The following is a 21,557-nucleotide window of genomic DNA, read 5'->3' as shown; positions in this document are numbered from 1 at the left end:
TTATTTTTCACCTTTGGATTTAAGTTCATGTCCCAAACCTTTGTTGTCAGTATTTGCTGTATTAACAAAATTAAAATAGCCATCACAACACCTTTTTTGCATTTTTGCTCTTTATATACTACTGGCTGCAATAAAGCCCCATTAGGGGGATTCTTTGTTTTTTAATTCTATATTCGGGGTGTGCAGCCTCCCTGTCTGTACTCTCAAGAGTGTCCCTTTGTCTACATTTAATAATATTTGTCGGAATGTGCGGTAAAAGTCCATTTATACAAAAAAGTGGTGATTACGATAAAGTAATCAAGATCAACCAAGCAAAATCCTTAAAAGGTAACTCCACTTTCATGCAAAAAAATAATATAGCATATACAGTGGGTATAGAAAAAAAATTACCCTCCTTAAAAATAATCACATTTTGTTGCTTTGCAGCCTGAAATGAAGACCGGCATAGTTTTTGTTTTATCCAGCTGTATTTAGTCAACTTATTGCAACTTATAACATCCAAATGAAAGCTATAACACCAACATGTCAGAAAAAAATTCAAAAGCAGAATTACTGAGTTGGAAAAAGGGTCACCCCCCTCCTAAAAAAAGACTTGTAAGCTCAATCAGGTGTGGCCAATCACCTTCTCAATGGCACACTTAGGCCCCTTTCACACATGTGCGACTTTTCCTGTGACTTTGGACAGTCGCATGACAAGTCGTACCCCATGACTCCCAATAATAACCATTCATATCTGTGCGACTTCAACTCGCACTGACTTCAAAGTAGTCTCTGTACTACTTTGGTCCGACTTTGATGTGAGTTAAGGTCCATAGACCTTAAGTTTACACAGGCATTCCCTGAAATCGCTGGAAATTCGCGGTAAAGAGTTGCATCAGTGTGAAAGGGGCCAAAGCCATTTGACTTTCAACTGTAATCAGCTGTGGCCACTTTGATTAGCTCAACATGAAAAGAGCTTTCATGGAGCATTTCAGTCCCTGGTAGTGCAACTGATGCAAACCGTCGGAAAGGCTCCACCATAGTGCAAAAGCAGTTCCACGGCGCATGCAGCGGCTGAGAATGGGCCAAGCAGATGTGCACCTGTCACCAATACTGGCGCCAAATTGCCTATTTAAAAAGAGCCATTGGTGTATCAAACGCCTCTAAAATGTAATTTTCTGCTCATATAATTGGGTCATTGTTTTTTGAGTCTGCACTAAGATACAAGTTACATTTTAAGGCTCTTTCACACTAGTGGTTGGGGGAGGTAAAACCTTGAGGTTGAGCCATGGTTTTACCATCCCAAACCACTCCCACTTTAATTGCAGAGGCAGCAGCCGGGGGTGTTGCCTCTGCAATTAAATTATACCCCCTGTCGCTTTCAGCGGTTCGTATCACCCTGCCCAAAAAGGGCCCATTCAAGTGAATAGGGCTGTTCCGCAGCCATCCTGATTGTGATGCTACTAGCTTCAAGGTGTTAAAGCCGGTGATGAGAAGGTATTGTGTCTCCTCCTCATTGCCTGCTTTAACACCATGAAGTTGACAGTAGTGTACCAGAATCGTGTGCATTGCACCAGGTTGTGCAGCGATTGCAGAAAACTGATCATTCTTCAGACAGCAAAGCTTGTGCATGAGCCCCTTAGGCATCCACTGCAACAGAGATTTAATTTTTTGGTGAGATATTCCCCAAGGGCTAATTACCCTGCACCTTTACTCATCAGAACACTAATAGTGCACCAGTTGATTATAATGAACACAGACCCTCCCATTCAAAATCAGTATGGACATTGATACAATCAAACTAACCACTATTTCTTCAGAGCAGAAACCGGTAGGAATCTGCAATAAATTTTGTTAAAATCCTTGCAATGTACTGTTTATTGACCACCCAGTTTTTTTTTTTCTAAACATACCTGGCAGTAGAGTCTGATTTGAAGAGGCAGGCTTCTCTTACACCTCCGGTGTTCTGCCGAGAAAGTTCGGCGGATAAGGACCCCCCTCTACTGCGCAGACGCTGTGCCTGCGCAGTAGGATCCGGCGGAAATAGCCGAAGGTGAAAAGGGGAAAATCAGCTGTACACGGCGCCTGTAAGAGGGCCCCTCGCGGGCTCGCTCCGCTCGCCACGCTTCGGGCATGGCCTCGCTTCGCTCGGCTCTTTTTTATTCCCCCTCTAGGACCACTTGGATAGTGGGGAAGGAACCTGGACCCAGGGCGCAGGTGCCGTGTACAGCTGATTGAACATTTTGAGCTTCGGCTATCTCCAGCGGCTGATAGTAGTTCGTACTGCGCAGGCGCTGCGCCTGCGCAGTACAGGGGGGGTCCTTATCCGCTGAGGGAACTTTCTCAGCAAGACACCGGCTCTGGGGCCCTGGTAAGGTAACAAGAAACACAAGAAATCGGAGTGGCACAAGCACCTGACAGTTCTTGTGATGGCTGTTGCTGTGTGTTCCCAGAAGCAGATCAGACCGTTGATGCAGGACAGCAGAGATGACTGGCTGCAGAAATCATTTTCATTTTGGTGGGGGCCTCAGCACAGGGATACGGTTCTGATTTTGAACTACCCTGTACACTAATTAATTACTGGTCTGCCTGGGTGTCTTTTTATACATGTTTTTGAGTTACTGTCCTTGCGGAATATTCTTAGTATCCCTTCTGCAAACCCCAAGGTTCATTGAGAAATGGAAGAAGAGCTGTGTGGATAGAGGACTTGATATTAGAGTCGTCCCGATAACACTTTTTTAAGAATCAGTACAAGTGCCGACACTTTTTTCAAGTACTCACCGATACCAATTACCGATACTTTTTTTTTAATGTCTTTGGCAGTGACACTGAGATGCAGCACTGATGGACACTGATAAGTGGCACTGATGAGGAGTGGACTGTGTCAGTAGCTTTTTATTTCATTTTTTACAATTGTATTTTTTACTATATATATATATATATATATATATATATATATATAATATAATATAATTATTTTTATTTTTTTTACAATGCTTTCTTTTTTGGGGGGAGGGGGGAGTGGACAGTTAGTGTCAGTGTTTATTTTATATTATTTTTACAATTTTACTTGAGAATATTTATTTATTACAATGTTTCCTTTTTTTTTATTCAACCCTGTTGGGGGTAGGTGGGCTTTGATGAGATGTTAGGGGTCTAAACAGACCCCTGATATCTCCCCTTTGAGACATAGAAAGGGACTGAGGATAGAGATACCCCAATCCCTTTCTCGGCAGCCTCAGCTGCACTGAACATGAACACAGTTTACAATGCTCAGTTATGAATGGACAGAGTCAGTGATCACTGACTATGTGCATTCAGAAAAGGAAGGAGCCAGTAAATGACACATTTACCAGCTCCTTCCTCTGCTCTCCATCCTGAAAGATCTGGGACAGGGGGTGGAGGAGGATGAGGGGGACCGGAGGAGCGCACGGAGGGGGAGTGGAGGAGAAGGGGGGCAGGAGGAGAACACAGAAGGGGACTGGAAGAGGATGGGGGGGGCCCGGAGGAGCCCACGGAGGAACACAGAGGTGAGCTGGGGGAGAATACAGGGGACACTCAGGAACAATCGGTGCGGTGGCGGGGTTATAATCACCGATCTCAGCTGAAAGCCGCGGAGGGAAGAGGAGGAGAAGCGGCTGTCAGCTGCTTTATTAAAAGGCAAACAGGGAGATTGGTGATTATAACTTCCCCCCGCCCTCGTCGCACCGATTGTTCCTGAGTGTCCAGATATCGGACTAGGCATCAAAAGTACTCCTGCAAATACTCGGTATCTGGACCGATACTAGCTTTGGTTCCGGGACAAATCTACTTGATATAATGCGATTGATTGTGGAGGAGGAGAAAGTTCAACAGGATGAGATTCAGGTTGAGATTGATGAGAGTGCTGCACTACTGGAAACATTCAAACATGATCAGGAATTTGAAAAAGAGGGAGATTGAGAGTACAGAAAAATCTGAGGACCTCCAAACAGGAACAATTTCGCCAAAACATACGGGACTGGGAGAGTGATCTCATCTTTGACCTCTCTGTAACTCGCGGCAGAAGTAGATCCAGACTCGGCAGGGGTAGAAATAGTAGGCCTTTTAAAAGTGGGGCGTCATCATCTGAGAGTGAATCAGAACATATAGACAAATCAGTGACTTTTTTAGACCACGCCCACACTATACGGAACGACCCAGGTCTGTCAAAAAATGACAACCAGAAATAACCAGAAAGGAGCAAAAAGAAAAATAAAGAAAAGGAAAAAAGAACCGAACCTAACAAATATCGCAGACAGCCCAGATCAGGCAATCACAAGAGTTAATACAGCCAATTTCCACTATGACTGATCCCAATAGAGAAACTATTCAGTACTTAAAAATAGTCAACCTATCTGAGTTCCCCATCAATACACATCATATCTCATTACTACAAAAGGGCTTATCTTTCTCTCCCACGGTTTCTATGAACGAATTTGAGGTCTTTAAAGACCTCAACCTGTTTTTGAGCAAAGTGGCTTTAAGCTACTGGCATAGAAGTAGACAGTCCAATTTACCATCCCCAACACATGTGGAGATGGATAAAGATGAAAAGGAAGCCTTGGATACTCTTGTTTCCTTACTGGAGGAAAATCAATCCAATGATTCGGAAGAGGAGATGCCAAGTGTAACCTCCAGTAGACCATCTGGTATCAGAATTCGATCTACAAAGATGCCCCCACTATCTAAGCACAAGTGGATTGGCCTCTTCTTAGATCTGGTAAGACAGGATCTCCACCATATAATTTGGGGTTGGAAGGGACTGGATAATTTGACTAGACAGGAGAGACAGGCATTACAAGAATTGGAAGAAGCCTCAAATTTGGTGATTCAAGGTAGTGATAAGGGGGAAAAAATTGTTCTAATGTCAGCAGAACTATATGAAAAGGATGTGATGCGCCAATTGATAAACCCCCATGCATACTGAAAACTTCCCTCCAATCCCTTTCCAGCTGCATTGGATAAACATAATCGACTACTGGATTTGGCCTCCGGGGAGGGTCTAATTTCCAAAAAGGAATTGGAATTTCTGAATGTTAGGGAAATTAACACTCCGACCGTCTATGTGATTCCCAAACTTCACAAAAACCTTGCAAACCCACCCGGAAGACCAATTGCTTTGGCAATTAAAGGCCCACTCGAGAGAGCGGGCACATTTAGCAATGCTTTAATCAAGGAGCTGGTTGTGGCGCTCCCATCCTTTCTACAGCATACGAAGGACATCTTGCGCAGACTTACGGATGGCACGTTCCCCCAGGGGCATTACTTGTCGGGATCAACGTAGAATCTTTGTACACAATGATACCCCACGAGTGGGGCCTCCGGGGGGTGGCACACTTTCTGGGTAAAATTTACCACTCCTCGGGGCCCATAATAAATTTGTGGTGGAGACATTAGAATTTATGCTCAACCACAACTTCTTCCAATTTTGGAGCACCAGTTATAAACAATTGAGCGGGACCTCCATGGGAGCCACCTTGGCCCAGCGTATGCATGCCTCTATCTGGGATTTTGGGAGGAGGAGATATTTTACATGTCCCCAATGTACCTAAGACATAGTCTTCTGTGGATAAGGTACATTGATGATGTTCTGATGTTGTGGGGGGCTCCAGTGACCAACTGATTGAATTCATGGAAATCTTGAATGAGAAAGATAGGAACATTAGATTGACTTACCTTTTCCATTCCCGCATCTTGCCTTTCCTGGACCTCCAAATTACCGGCAAATCCGGCAAAACTGTTCTTCCTCTCCACAGTTCATACAAGAGGCGGTTGAAATGTAAGAGCGGTTCAGGGAGAGAGGATGTTCTTAACAAAATATCAGACGGGCAAAAACTAGAGCTACAGCCCATGACCGAAGGGAACTTATTGGGTAAAAAAGTAAACTATCTGAAAGCTCCGGTGAGAATAATCACCAAGTTTGGATCACAATGGGAGCAGGTCAGGGAAATTCTGACCAGGTATTGGCACATTTTAACCAAGACCCCATTATTACAGGAGATAGTCGGTCCCCGCCCTTTGATGGTGCCAAAACGTGACAGAAATTTACAAGCTAGTTTGGTCCACTCTGAATTCCGAAGGACCCCCCACCACCAACTGGTTGACCGAACTATCTATCAAACCTGGTATGTACACATGTGGGAGGTGCGGGATTTGTCAGTATATTGATAAAACAGATAGCATTACAAATGCAGAGAGCACCAAACAATTCAAGATTAGACAGTTCATAAATTGTTTCACCACAAGGGTGAGTTATATGCTCACTTGTCCATGTGGGAAGGCCTACATTGGCAAAACCAAGAGGCCTCTAAAAATCCAGATAGGTGAGCATATTAATAGTATAAACAAAAAAGAGGATGAACGCCCTTTGGTGGCACATTTCAAACACTTCCACAATGGGAACCCAAGTGGTCTGAAGGTTAAAAGGTATCTACGTCTTCAATCTCCCGCTACGCAGGGGGGATTTTGACACCATATTATTACAGAAGGAGAAGATATGGATCTTTTTGCTGGATTCTATGGTGCCAAAAGGACTAAACACGTGATCAATCCATCAGTGTTTTTAGAAGCATAAACTCTTTGTCAGTGGTCACGCACTGGCATGGGTTTTAGGTGATTAGATCTATGATGGGTCCATCCCCTGTTGCTACTTTTGCTATTTTGGATTACATTTTTTGGATATTTATGCTGTTCTTGTCATTTTCTGTCATTTGTGTTATTTGTTATTTTTTATTGCTTCCTTTTCCTTATGCCTTTTTTGCCCCAGACTGGTAAAAATCTTTCGTCCAATGTTTGTATTCATGTGCCTTTATAAGCTATTGAGATTGTGTGGATCGCTCTTCATATGCACTTTGTATGTAATGTAAATGGTGGTGAGTATCAGTGAGGGAAGTGTACACTGAGGACACCCAGTGGCTGTAAATGAATATGTCAGTTCAAGGTGGGATATTTAAGACCTGACCCACCAGCACCTCCTTGCTCCGAAGAAGTTTGCTGATAGCGGACGCAACCGGTCAGCGTGATGTCACCACGCAACTCTGGTGACCCTGCCTGACCCACCCTCCCACCCTGCCCAACTATTGGGAAGCAGACTGGCATTGTAGGACTTAAATTTCTCTGGGCTATTGGACTATGAAATAGGAGCTGGCAAGCACGGACTGCATACAGCATGAGGATTTGCAACAACCCCCCCTTCTGTGAGACATGAGGTGGTGAGCATACTGATGTACAGCGGCTATATGCTGCCTAGGGAATGCTATATGCTGCCTAGGGAATGCTATATGGGACTTGTGTGTTGAATCCTCACCAGTCTATATATATCCAGTGAAGGCCTCTTGAGCCCCTCGGGAAAGAGAACCCTGACTGATGGGGGCATGGCCAGGGAGGAGTTAAAGTAAGTTTGGCACAAGAGGGGACAAAGGGTTGGGCCTGAGCTCAGGAGTTCGTCACCCCAGGGGATTATGGTCCTTTTCGGACGAAAGCATGGAAGAGCTCGGACCTGACCCTGCGGCTCCAGCCATGGACACGGATCACCTCCTGGCTAAGGTCCGTGAGCTGGCTCTCAGAGGTCAGGCTGACTGGCTCTTTGCCCTCTTATCCCCTGGGGTGCCTTCTCCTGCACCTTCCACTGCCCCTTCCCCTGTCCCCCCCTGAGATAGCGGGACACAGGGCCCGCAGACGTGCCCGCCTGCCTTCCCGCCTCAGTCCCAGTCCTTCTGCGGCCTCTTACTGCCCCCCTCCTTCTCTCCCCCTCCCCTCGTCCCCTGCTCGAGCTACTGGGTCTTCCCTGGTGAGGAAGCGGGGGTCGGACGCCCGTTCCTGGCGTGCCCCCCTCGGCGTTCTCCCTCTCTCCGTCGGTCTGAGGCGCGCCCCCCCCCTCGGTGTCCCAGATCGCGCAGTCCCCCTCGGTGGCCCTCCCCTCGCCCCCCTCCCCTTCCCAATGCATGGCGCGAGGCCGGGCCGGAGCCGCGGCGCTCCATCCCCCGGCCTCGAGTACTGTGGTACCTGTCTCCGCCCCCTAGGCCGGCGGGGGGGGCGGCGGGCGGGCGTCCGGTCCGTGCCTCGGCTAGGCTTTCCTCCCGGAGAGCGGCGGTCGGGGGCCGGATCTGTTCGCCTGCATCTGCGTCCCAGTAGGCGGCGGATCCCTTCGGCAAGCGGTGTCGGCGGCGCTCCGGAGCTCCCCCTGGTGGCCAGTTCACTCCCTGTGCCCAGACGGGCGGGAGCTTTTGAACTGGCCATGGATGTGTCACATTGTGAATGTGACCAGCACCCCCCTGCGCCCGTGTGGGTGGGGGGTAGTGATGCTGCAAATGACCCCAGGGAAATAGAGAGACATGGGTGGTATCCCCTGCGCTCTCCTGGGCGGGGTATCAGCCGGCCCCCGGGTTTTACAGCCAGAGGGATCATCAGCAGTTGATCCCCTTAGCACCCGGCTGGGTGGGGGGTAATGCCTCCTCCGATGCTTTTGGGCTGCTTCAAGATCCCTCTGTGCCCTCCTGGCCAGGGTCTCAACTGGCCCCTGGGCAATCAGGAGTAGGCTTTTCGCGGTTTAGGACCCCCTCTGCACCAGACCGGGCGGGGGACAGGCTCCATTCCCAGGCTGGGCCACGCCACACCGCTTCCCGGATAAGGGGTGCCCCCTCTGCGCCCAACAGGGCGGGTGCGGGCTTATCGCCCTTCACGGATTCCATTCCCCCTCCACCCCGTGCCTACTGCCGCCCTCCTGCGCACAGACGGGCGGAGGGCGTGCGGGTGACTCCCCCAACATCACAGGGGCTTACCCCCCCCACGCGCTTAATCAGGCGGGTCGCGCCAGTCTCCCAGCGTCCGGCTGGGCGGGAGACTCGAGCTACGGACCCGGGCTGGCGGCAGCTTCCGCCCCGGGTCAGCCGGCCAGAGTTCACAGTTGCTCCTGCACCTGCACAGTCGCTGCCCCCGGCCAAGGGGACTCTTCCGAGTTGGTGACGGGACCTCCGCCCTTGGATCTCTCCGTAGGCCGGGGCGACCCGAACATACACGGCCACGTGGATCCTCACGGTGCTGGCCGCATCAGTCTTCAGTCCTCCAGAGGCGTGCCGGATAACGAGGTCGATCGATCATCGATGATGCCCCCCAGGATCAGTGAGTATGATTGTGAATTGATTTGGGGTAGGTCGGCTGATGATTCCGTATCGGGTCCCGAAGACCGCATAGCGTCGGTTGTCAAATCGGTCCTATCCAGCATGGGTGTTTCGGGCGCGGCGCCATATCCTACCTCCCCTCCGGGGGGGGCCTTGTGGGCAGTAGCGCCCACTGGTACCCATATACTGGAGGAGACGAAGGAGAGGATTTGGCGTCGCGAATTCGTCGATTTCCTGGCGCTAGTGCCACCGGATAGGGAAACGATTGACAAATCTCGGCTGGTAGACGTTGCGGCGCAGGGCGATAAAGTAAAACAGCTTCCTAGGACTTTCGGGAACTGGCTGCAGGGTTTCTGTGCCTACGCGGGAGTGCTCTGCGAGCGTTTCCCAGAGTTGGCGACTTCATTATTCTGTTATCTGGACCTCATTTGGGGGGCGTATAAAGTTTATGGGGGGCAGTGTTGGTTCCAGTATGACACCCAATTTCGGCAGAAGATGGCAGCACGAAAGGAGCTTCGCTTTGACTGTCAGGATGGTAGCCTGTGGTTGCTGCTTATGTGCCCCCACAGGCCTTCGTCCTTTCAGTCCACGGTCGGCGCTCCTCATTCCAGAGCGTCGACCACATCCAAAAAGGGTGTCTGCTGGCTATTCAACGAAAGCCACTGTAAATGGTACTCCGCCTGTCGCTTCAGGCACGAGTGCTCCAGCTGCGGGGGCGAACACGCCGCCAGCCGATGTTTTAGGAAGGGTAAACAGACTGACCTTCCTAAGCCGGAGGACGCCGGTGAACGTCTTAGGGATGCTTCCCTGGCTAGACCGGTACCCCCTTCATAGGGAGGCCCTGATCCTGAAGGATGGCCTTGATAGAGGTTTCTGGATCCCCTTTTCCCCGTCAGATGCTCCTACCATGTCCTCCAATTTGAAATCGGCTGTAGAATTCGAGTCAGTAGTGGCCGACAAGCTTCGGAAGGAGCTGGAACTGGGGCACATGGCGGGCCCCTTTGATCTTCCCCCATTTCACAACCTGCGGGTGTCCCCACTCGGGGTGGTCCCAAAAAAGGCGAGTGGTAAATTTTGTTTAATTCATCACTTATCCTACCCTTCTGGCTCCTCGGTTAACGACGGAATTGATCGCGAGGAATCTCGGGTACACTACGCAACGTTTGACAAGGCTCTTCTCCTCGTTAGGGCAGCAGGGCGGTCCGCTCTGTTGGCAAAAGCGGACATTGAGTCTGCTTTTCGCCTTCTTCCGGTCCACCCGGACTGTTTCCATCTCCTGGGTTGCCACTTTCAGGGAAGCTATTTCTTCGATATGTGCCTGCCTACGGGCTGCGCCATTTCGTGTTATTTCTTTGAGTTGTTCAGTAGCTTCCTTGAATGGGTGGTCACCCAGGAGGCTGGGTTTCAGTCCCTGCTGCACTACTTGGGCGATTTCCTTTTCGTGGGCCCCGCGGACAGTGCGCAGTGTCAATGCCTGCTTTCTGTTTTTCAGGAGGTGTGTCGGCGTTTTGCCGTCCCACTGTCCGCAGACAAAACCGAGGGTCCGGTTACGATATTGTCTTTTCTAGGAATTGAGATTGATACAGTGGCTATGGTCTTTCGTTTGCCGAGGGTGAAGCTGACCAAGCTTCTATCCTTGGTCCGTTTGGCGAAAGGGTCAAAGAAACTGCAGCTGAAACAGCTACAATCTTTGTTGGGACACCTGGTATTCGCCTGTAGGATCATACGTATGGGGAGAGCTTTTTGCAGGCACCTATCCTGGGCCACGAAGGGGGTTACGGCCCCTCACCACTACATTCGGATCACCAAGCCCATGCGGGCTGATTTGGGTATTTGGCTAACTTTTTTGCAGTCGTACAACGGACAGTCTTGTTAGTTGCGGGAGGAGGTACCGAACTCATAGCTGGAGCTGTACACTGATGCGGCAGGCTCCTGTGGTGTCGGTGCTTTCTTTCGGGGGGAGTGGTCTGCGGAATGTTGGCCGGCCTTATGGGCCCGCATGGACTTGTTGCGCAATCTCACCCTTTTGGAGCTCTTTCCGATCATTGTAGCGATGGAGCTTTGGGGTGAACAGTTGCGCAATCATCAGGTGATCTTCTGGTCGGACAATATGAGTGTAGTGCAGGTAGTGAACAAGCAATCGGCCAGTTCCCCTCCGGTGGTTTCGCTGTTGCGTTTTTTAGTTTTAAGATGTTTGCATTTTAATATCTATATTAAGGCAAAACACGTTTCGGGAGTTTCTAACGATATTGCCGATGCTCTTTCCCGCCAACAGTTTCCTCGTCTTCGTTCCTTGGCTTCGCTGGAGGGCCTCCCCTGTCCGGCCCACTTATGGAACCTCGTTTCCGGGGATTGCTAGAGCTGCTTCGGTCGTCGCTTTCTCCGCGGACGTGGGCGTCTTATTGTCGGGTCTGGCACGAGTGGTTCCAGGCGTCGGGCGGTGAGCTCTCTGTTTTTTCTCCGGATGATAGACGTCTGGTCTTATTTGCTTACCTGGTCCAGCTACAAGAAAAGGGTGTGTCAGGTTCCACCGTATCTTCTGCCATGTCAGCCCTATCCTTTTGGTTCCAACTCCTGGGGTGGGAAGATGTCACAAAAGCCTGGGCTTATTGCACCTCAGCAGTCACGACATCTGGCTGTGAATCTCCTGTTGTGGGGTTGACTTATACCAAATTATATGACTGGTTCTGCTGTTTATCCATAGATCCTATCCAAGCTATAGCCAGCTACTCCAATTTCCATCCAGCCTGCATTACCCTCATTGCAGTTTAATTGAACATTCAGCCTCAGCGGCGCTCTATGTGGATTGCTACACCCTTGATTGGAAGATTTCCAGGGTTTTGGTCTCTGTGGATTGAGTGGCTTTACCATTTGAATCATCTCATCCTTTCTTATCCCACTGACTGTGGAAGAGCCAGCGTATCCCCATAGACTTACTGCAGTGTGGATTGTATGTGGTGGGTGTATGAGGTGTGCTGCCGGCAGGTCTCTGAGTTGTTTGACAACGTTGTCATTTTTAATGTTTGCATCAGTGGTAGTTTTTTTTTTAACAATATTCAATAAAGTTGACCTTACCACACCTGTTAATTTTGGTGTGGGCCTCAGCACAGGGATAAGGTTCTGATTTTGAACTACCCTGTGCACTAATTATTGGTCTGCCTGGGTGTCTTTTTATACATGTTTTTGAGGTGCAGGAGTCATCTAGCAGGAACTGGCTTGGTAACCGGCTGACAGGCAGCAGGCATTGGGCAGACCGGTGGACAGACGGGAGCAGAAAGCCGGACATAAGCACTAAGCAGAGACCTCGTTAGCAGGGTCAGGCAGGCCAGGTCTGTAACTGGCAGGCAGGTCAGCATAAGGAGCAGGCAGAAACATAATCCAGAGACATATCAAGGGTTGGTGCAGGCAGGGCCGATCCTAGGGTCACAGGCACCTGGGTGCAGAAATATTTCTGGCGCCCCCACATGGGCGTGGAGACTGCAGACATAGTACAGGAGATGGTCAGAGACTAAGACATAGTACAGGAGATGGTCAGAGACTGCAGACATAGTACAGGAGATGGTCAGAGACTGCAGACATAGTACAGGAGATGGTCAGAGACTGCAGACATAATACAGGAGATGGTCAGAGACTGCAGACATAGTACAGGAGATGATCAGAGACTGCAGAAATGGTACAGGAGATGGTCAGAGACTGCAGACATGGTACAGGAGATGGTCAGAGATTGCAGACAAGGTACAGGAGATGGTCAGAGACTGCAGACATGATACAAGAGATATGCCGGAGACTGCAGACATAGTACAGGAGATGGTCAGAGACTGCAGACATAGTACAGGAGATGGTTAGAGACTGCATTCATAATACAGGAGATGGTCAGAGACTGCAGACATAGTACAGGAGATGATCAGAGACTGCAGAAATGGTACAGGAGATGGTCAGAGACTGCAGACATGGTACAGGAGATGGTCAGAGATTGCAGACAAGGTACAGGAGATGGTCAGAGACTGCAGACATGATACAAGAGATGGTCCGAGACTGCAGACATAATACAAGAGATGGTCCGAGACTGCAGACATGATACAGGAGATGGTCCGAGAATGCAGACATAGTACAGGAGATGATCAGAGACTGCAGTCATAATACAGGAGATGGTCAGAGTATACAGACATAGTACAGGAGATGGTCAGAGACTGCACACATAGTACAGGAAAGGGTCAGAGACTGCAGACATAATACAGGAGATGGTCAAAGACCGCAGATATATTACAAGAGATGGCCAGAGACTGCAGACATGATATAGAAGATGGTCAGAGACGGCAGACATAGTACAGGAGATGATCAGAGACTGCAGACATAGTACAGGAGATGGTCCGAGACTGCAGACATGGCACAGAAGATGGTCAGAGACTGTCGACATGGTACAGGAGCTGGTCAGAGACTACAGACATAGTACAGGAGATGATTAGAGACTGCAGACATAGTACAGGAGATGGTCAAAGACTGCAGACATGATATAGGAGACGGTTATAGACTACAGACATGGTACAGCTGATGGTTAGAGACTGCAGACATAGTACAGGAGATGGTCAGAGACTGCAGACATAATACAAGAGATGGTCAGAGACTGCAGAAATAGTACAGGAGATGGTCAGAGACTGCAGACATAGTACAGAAGATGGTCAGAGACTGCAGACATAGTACAGGAGATGGTCAGAGACTGCAGACATGATAAAGGAGATGGTCCGAGACTGCAGACATAGTTCAGGAGATGGTCAGATACTGCAGACATAGTACAGGAGATGGTCAGAGACATGCAGTCATAATACAGGAGATGGTCAGAGTCTACAGACATATTACAGGAGATGGTCAGAGACTGCAGACATGATAAAGGAGATGGTCAGAGACTGCAGACATAGTACAGAAGATGGTCCGAGACTACAGACATGATACAAGAGATATGCCGGAGACTGCAGACATAGTACAGGAGATGGTCAGAGACTGCAGACATAGTACAGGAGATGGTCAGAGACTGCAGACATAATACAGGAGATGGTCAGAGACTGTAGACATAGTACAGGAAATGGTCAGAGACTACAGACATAGTACAGGTGATGATCAGAGACTGAAGACATAATACAAGAGATGGTCAGAGACTGCAGACATAATACAAGAGATGGTCAGAGACTACAGACATAGTACAGGAGATGGTCTGAGACTGCAGACATGGTACAGGAGCTGGTCAGAGACTGCAGACATAGTACAGGAGATGGTCAGAGACTGCAGACATAATACAGGAGATGGTCAGAGACTGCAGACATAGTACAGGAGATGATCAGAGACTGCAGAAATGGTACAGGAGATGGTCAGAGACTGCAGACATGGTACAGGAGATGGTCAGAGATTGCAGACAAGGTACAGGAGATGGTCAGAGACATGCAGTCATAATACAGGAGATGGTCAGAGTCTACAGACATAGTACAGGAGATGGTCAGACACTGCAGACATAGTACAGGAGACGATCAGAGACTGCAGACATAATACAGGAGACGGTCAAAGACCGCAGATATATTACAGGAGATGGTCAGAGACTGCAGACATGATATAGGAGACGGTCAGAGACTGCAGACATGATATAGGAGATGGTTAGAGACTGCAGACATGGTACAGGAGATGGTCAGAGACTGCAGACATAGTACAGGAGGTGGTCAGAGACTGCAGACATAGTACAGGAGACAATCAGAGACCGCAGATATAGTACAGAAGATGGTCAGAGACTGCAGACATAGTACAGGAGATGGTCAGAGACTGCAGACAAAGTACAGGAGATGGTCAGAGACTGCAGACATGATAAAGGAGATGGTACGAGACTGCAGACATAGTACAGGAGATGGTCAGAGACTGCAGACATAGTACAGGAGATGGACAGAGACCGCAGACATAGTACAGGAGATGGTCAGAGACCGCAGACATAGTACAGAAGATGGTCAGAGACTGCAGACCTAGTACAGGAGATGGTCAGAGACTGCAGACATAGTACAGGAGATGGTCAGAGACTGCAGACATAGTACAGGAGATGGTCAGAGACTGCAGACATAGTACAGGAGATGGTCAAAGACTGCAGACATGATACAGGAGATATTCTGAGACTGCAGACATAGTACAGAAGATGGTCCGAGACTGCAGACATAGTACAGGAGATGGTCAGAGACTGCAGACATGATATAGGAGACGGGTAGAAACTGCAGACATAGTACAGGAGATGGTCAGAGACTACAGACATAGTACAGTAGATGGTTAGAGACTGCAGACATAGTATAGGAGATTGTCAGAGACTGCAGACATGATATAGGAGATGGTTAGAGACTGCAGACATAGTACAGGAAACGGTCAAAGACCGCAGATATGGTACAGGAGATGGTCAGAGACTGCAGACATGATATAGGAGACGGTTAGAGACTGCAGACATAGTACAGGAGATGGTCAGAGACTGCAGACATGATATAGGAGACGGTTAGAGACTGCAGACATGGTACAGGAGACGGTCAGAGACTGCAAACATGATATAGGAGACGGGTAGAAACTGCACACATAGTACAGGAGATGGTCAGAGACTGCAGACATAGTACAGGAGATGGTCAGAGACTGCAGACATAATACAAAAGATGGTCAGAGACTGCAGATATAGTACAGGAGATGGTCAAAGACCGCAGATATATTACAGGAGATGGTCAGAGACTGCAGACATGATATAGGAGACGGTCAGAGACTGCTGACATGATATAGGAGACAGTTAGAGACTGCAGACATAGTATAGGAGATGGTCAGAGACTGCAGACATGATAAAGGAGATGGTCCGAGACTGCAGACACAGTACAGGAGATGGTCAGAGACTGCAGACATAGTACAGGAGATGGTCAGAGACTGCAGACATGATATAGGAGACGGTTAGAGACTGCAGACATAGTACAAAAGATGGTCAGAGACTGCAGACATAGTACAGGAGATGGTCAGAGACTGCAGACATGATGTAGGAGACGGATAGAGACTGCACACATAGTACAGGAGAGGGTCGGGGACTGCAGACATAGTACAGGAGAGGGTTAGAGACTGCAGAGATAGTACAGGAGAGGGTCAGAGACTGCAGACATAGTACAGGAGAGGGTCAGAGACCGCAGACATAGTACAGGAGATGGTCAGAGACTGCAGACATGATACAAGAGATATGCCGGAGACAGCAGACATAGTACAGGAGATGGTCAGAGACTGCAGACATGATATAGGAGACGGTCAGAGACTGCAGACATAGTACAGGAGATGGTCAGAGACTGCAGACATAGTACAAGAGATGGTCAGAGACTACAGACATAGTACAGGAGATGACCAGAGACTGCAGACATTATATAGGAGATGGTCAAAGACCGCAGATATAGTACAGGAAATGGTCAGAGACTGCAGACATAGTACAGGAGATGGTCAGACACTGCAGACATGATATAGGAGACGGTTAGGACTGCAGACATAGTACAGGAGATGGTCAGAGTCTGCAGACTTAGTACAGGAGATGGCCAGAGACTGCAGACATAGTATAGGAGATGGTCAGAGACCGCAGACATAGTACAGAAGATGGTCAGAGGCTGCAGACATAGTACAGGAGATGGTCAGAGGCTGCAGACATAGTACAGGAGATGGTCAGAGGCTGCAGACATAGTACAGAAGATGGTCCGAGACTGCAGACATAGTACAGGAGATGGTCAGAGACTGCAGACATGATATTGGAGATGGGTAGAAACTGCAGACATAGTACAGGAGATGGTCAGAGACTGCAGACATAGTACAGGAGATGGTCAGAGACTGCAGACATAGTACAGGAGATGGTCAGAGACTGCAGACATAGTACAGGACATGGTCAGAGACTGCAGACATAGTACAGGAGATGGTCAGAGACTGCAGACATAGTACAGGAGATGGTCAGAGACTACAGACATAGTACAGGAGATGATCAGAGACTACAGACATGATATAGGAGACGGTTAGAGACTGCAGACATAGTACAGGAGATGGTCAGAGACTGCAGACATGATATAGGAGACGGTTAGAGACTGCAGACATTGTACAGGAGATGGTCAGAGACTGTAGACATAGTACAGGAGATGGTCAGAGACTGCAGACATGTTACAGGAGATGGTCAGAGACATCCAGTCATAATACAGGAGATGGTCAGAGTCTACAGACATAGTACAGGAGATGGTCAACGACTGCACACATAGTACAGGAGACTATCAGAGACTGCAGACATAGTACAGGAGATGGTCAAAGACTGCACACATAGTACAGGAGACGATCAGAGACTGCAGACATAGTACAGGAGATGGTCAAAGACCGCAGAAATATTACATGAGATGGTCAGAGACTGCAGACATAGTACAGAAGATGGTCAGAGGCTGCAGACATAGTACAGGAGATGGTCAGAGGCTGCAGACATAGTACAGGAGATGGTCAGAGGCTGCAGACATAGTACAGAAGATGGTCCGAGACTGCAGACATAGTACAGGAGATGGTCAGAGACTGCAGACATGATATTGGAGATGGGTAGAAACTGCAGACATAGTACAGGAGATGGTCAGAGACTGCAGACATAGTACAGGAGATGGTCAGAGACTGCAGACATAGTACAGGAGATGGTCAGAGACTGCAGACATAGTACAGGAGATGGTCAGAGACTGCAGACATAGTACAGGAGATGGTCAGAGACTGCAGACATAGTACAGGAGATGGTCAGAGACTGCAGACATAGTACAGGAGATGGTCAGAGACTACAGACATAGTACATGAGATGATCAGAGACTACAGACATGATATAGGAGATGATCAGAGACTACAGACATGATATAGGAGACGGTTAGAGACTGCAGACATAGTACAGGAGATGGTCAGAGACTGCAGACATAGTACAGGAGATGGTCAGAGACTGCAGACATAGTACAGGAGATGGTCAGAGACTACAGACATAGTACATGAGATGATCAGAGACTACAGACATGATATAGGAGATGATCAGAGACTACAGACATGATATAGGAGACGGTTAGAGACTGCAGACATAGTACAGGAGATGGTCAGAGACTGCAGACATTGTACAGGAGATGGTCAGAGACTGTATACATAGTACAGGAGATGGTCAGAGACTGCAGACATGATATTGGAGATGGGTAGAAACTGCAGACATAGTACAGGAGATGGTCAGAGACTGCAGACATAGTACAGGAGATGGTCAGAGACTACAGACATAGTACATGAGATGATCAGAGACTACAGACATGATATAGGAGATGATCAGAGACTACAGACATGATATAGGAGACGGTTAGAGACTGCAGACATAGTACAGGAGATGGTCAGAGACTGCAGACATTGTACAGGAGATGGTCAGCGACTGTAGACATAGTACAGGAGATGGTCAGAGACTGTAGACATAGTACAGGAGATGGTCAGAGACTGCAGACATGTTACAGGAGATGGTCAGAGACATCCAGTCATAATACAGGAGATGGTCAGAGTCTACAGACATAGTACAGGAGATGGTCAAAGACTGCACACATAGTACAGGAGACTATCAGAGACTGCAGACATAGTACAGGAGATGGTCAAAGACTGCACACATAGTACAGGAGACGATCAGAGACTGCAGACATAGTACAGGAGATGGTCAAAGACCGCAGAAATATTACATGAGATGGTCAGAGACTGCAGACAATATATATTAGACGGTTAGAGACTGCAGATATGATATTGGAGACGGTTAGAGACTGCAGACATAGTACTGGAGATGGTCAGAGATTGCAGACATAGTACAGGAGATGGTCAGAGACTGCAGACATAATACAGGAGATGGTCAGAGATTGCAGACATGATATAGGAGACGGTTAGAGACTGCAGACATGGTACAGGAGATGGTCAGAGACTGCAGACATAGTACAGGAGATTGTCAGAGACTGCAGACATGGCGCAGAAGATGGTCAGAGACTGCAGACATGGCGCAGAAGATGGTCAGAGACTGCAGAGATGGCGCAGAAGATGGTCAGAGACTGCAGAGATGGTACAGGAGCTGGTCAGAGACTAGACATAGTACAGGAGATGGTTAGAGACTGCAGACATAGTACAGGAGATGGTCAGAGACTGCAGACATAGTACAGGAGATGGTCAGAGACTGCAGACATGTTACAGGAGATGGTCAGAGACTGCAGACATGATATAGGAGACGGTTATAGACTACAGACATAGTACAGGAGATGGTCAGAGACTGCAGACATGTTGCAGGAGATGGTCAGAGACTGCAGACATGATATAGGAGACGGTTATAGACTGCAGACATAGTACAGGAGATGGTCAGAGACAGGGATTAGCCGAACACCCCCCGGTTCGGTTCGCACCAGAACCTGCGAACGGACCGAAAGTTCGCACGAACGTTAGAACCCCATTGACGTCTATGGGACTCGAACGTTCGAAATCAAAAGTGCTCATTTTAAAGGCTAATTTGCATGGTATTGTCCTAAAAAGGGTTTGCGGACCCGGGTCCTACCCCAGGGGACATGTATCAATGCAAAAAAAACTTTTAAAAACGGCCGTTTTTTCGGGAGCAGTGATTTTAATGATGCTTAAAGTAAAAAAAAAAAAGTGAAATATTCCTTTAAATATCGTACCTGAGGGGTGTCTATAGTATGCCTGTAAAGTGACGCGTGTTTCCCGTGTTTAGAACAGTCCCTGCACCAAATGTCATTTTTAAAGGAAAAAATCTCATTTAAAACTGCTTGCGGGTTTAATGTAATGTCGGGTCCTGGCAATATGGATGAAAATCAGTGAGACAAACGGCATGGGTACCCCCCAGTCCATTACCAGGCCCTTTGGGTCTTGTATGGATATTAAGGGGAACCCCGCACCCAAATTAAAATAAGGAAAGGTGTGGGGCCACCAGGCCCTATATACTCCGAACAGCAGTATACAGGCTGTAGGTTTGTTGTTAAGTAGAATCTCTTTGTAATTTTGAACGGGTACATTTTTAACGTGTTTAGCTCCAGCCAAAAAATCTTTTTTAAGCTTTTTGGAAAACATAGGGAAGGGTTATCACCCCTGTGACATTTGTTTTGCTGTCTTTCCTCCTCTTCAGAAGATTTCACCTCACTTTTTGTCCCAATGGATTGGAAAGCATCAGTGGAAAGGAGAAATGTTTTTCCCATATTAACTCTTACAGGAGAGAATTTCCCTTCCTAGGGGTAGATTTATTCTCACTTCCTGTTGTCTCCTTCCGTTTGCAAGTAGGAGTCGTTTGTAAGTTAGTTGTTTGAAAGTAGGGTCCTGCCCTATATACTCAGCAGAAATTTGGGCCTTAGGTGTTGCTGTGGCCACAACACTGTAAGCCCTCACAGGGCTCTGCTGTGAAATATTAGATCAAGAATTGTAATTACATGCCCCTGTTGAACAGGAGCTGAAAAATTAGGCCTTAGGCACTGGTGCTGGTGCCACAACACTGCAACCCCTCACAGACACTCTAGTTGGAATGCAGGAACGAGCCCTGCTGCAAAGTATTACATCAAAAATCGTAATTACACGCCCCTGTTAAACAGGGGCTGAAAAATTGTGCCATAGGCACTGGTGGTGGCACCCAGAACCAAAAATGTTCTTACAAGCTATCAGCGTGATGATTGAGGAGGAAGAGGATAATTACTCAGGGATAGTCACTCAGCATCAGCATAGGCAGTCTTTGAAGGGATCTGAGATTTCAAAAAAAATTATTCGGTTACATCAGCATCAGGTGCTTGGTAGCTGGTGGTGATCCAAGACTCATTCATTTTTATGAAGGTCAGTCGATCGACCGAGTCAGTGGACAGACGCACCCTGTGATCGGTTACCACGCCTCCAGCAGCACTGAATGTGCGTTCCGAAAGAACGCTGGATGCAGGACAGGCCAGTAGCTCAATTGCATACTGTGCAAGCTCTGGCCAGTGATCCATCCTCAAGACCCAGTAACCCAGAGGATTTTCGGTGGGAAAGGTGTCCAAGTCTGATCTTGCCCCTAGGTATTCCTGCACCATGTAAAACAGACGCTGGCGATGGTTGCTGGAACCGATCATACCTTGGGGCTGCGGACCAAAAAATTGTCTGAACGCATCGGTCAGACGGCCACCTTCTCCACCGCTCCTTCTTTGACTGACCGAAGCCTCAGCAACACGTTGTCCAGAAACAGGAGTTTGTAACCTCCCAGTCTCTGGGAACGCGTTGCACAGACCTTTCTGCAAGGCCTCCCGAAGATGTTTCATCCTCTGCTCCCTCTGCGATGGCAAGATAAGGTCCGCAACCTTACCCTTGTAACGTGGATCAAGGAGGGTTGCCAGCCAGTATTGGTCCTTCTCCTTGATACCACGAATACGAGGATCCTTACGC

The sequence above is a fragment of the Aquarana catesbeiana genome, linkage group LG01, assembly GCF_042186555.1.
Source record: "Aquarana catesbeiana isolate 2022-GZ linkage group LG01, ASM4218655v1, whole genome shotgun sequence".
In the NCBI taxonomy this organism is placed as follows: Eukaryota; Metazoa; Chordata; class Amphibia; order Anura; family Ranidae; genus Aquarana; species Aquarana catesbeiana.
This window is presented reverse-complemented; position numbering follows the sequence as displayed.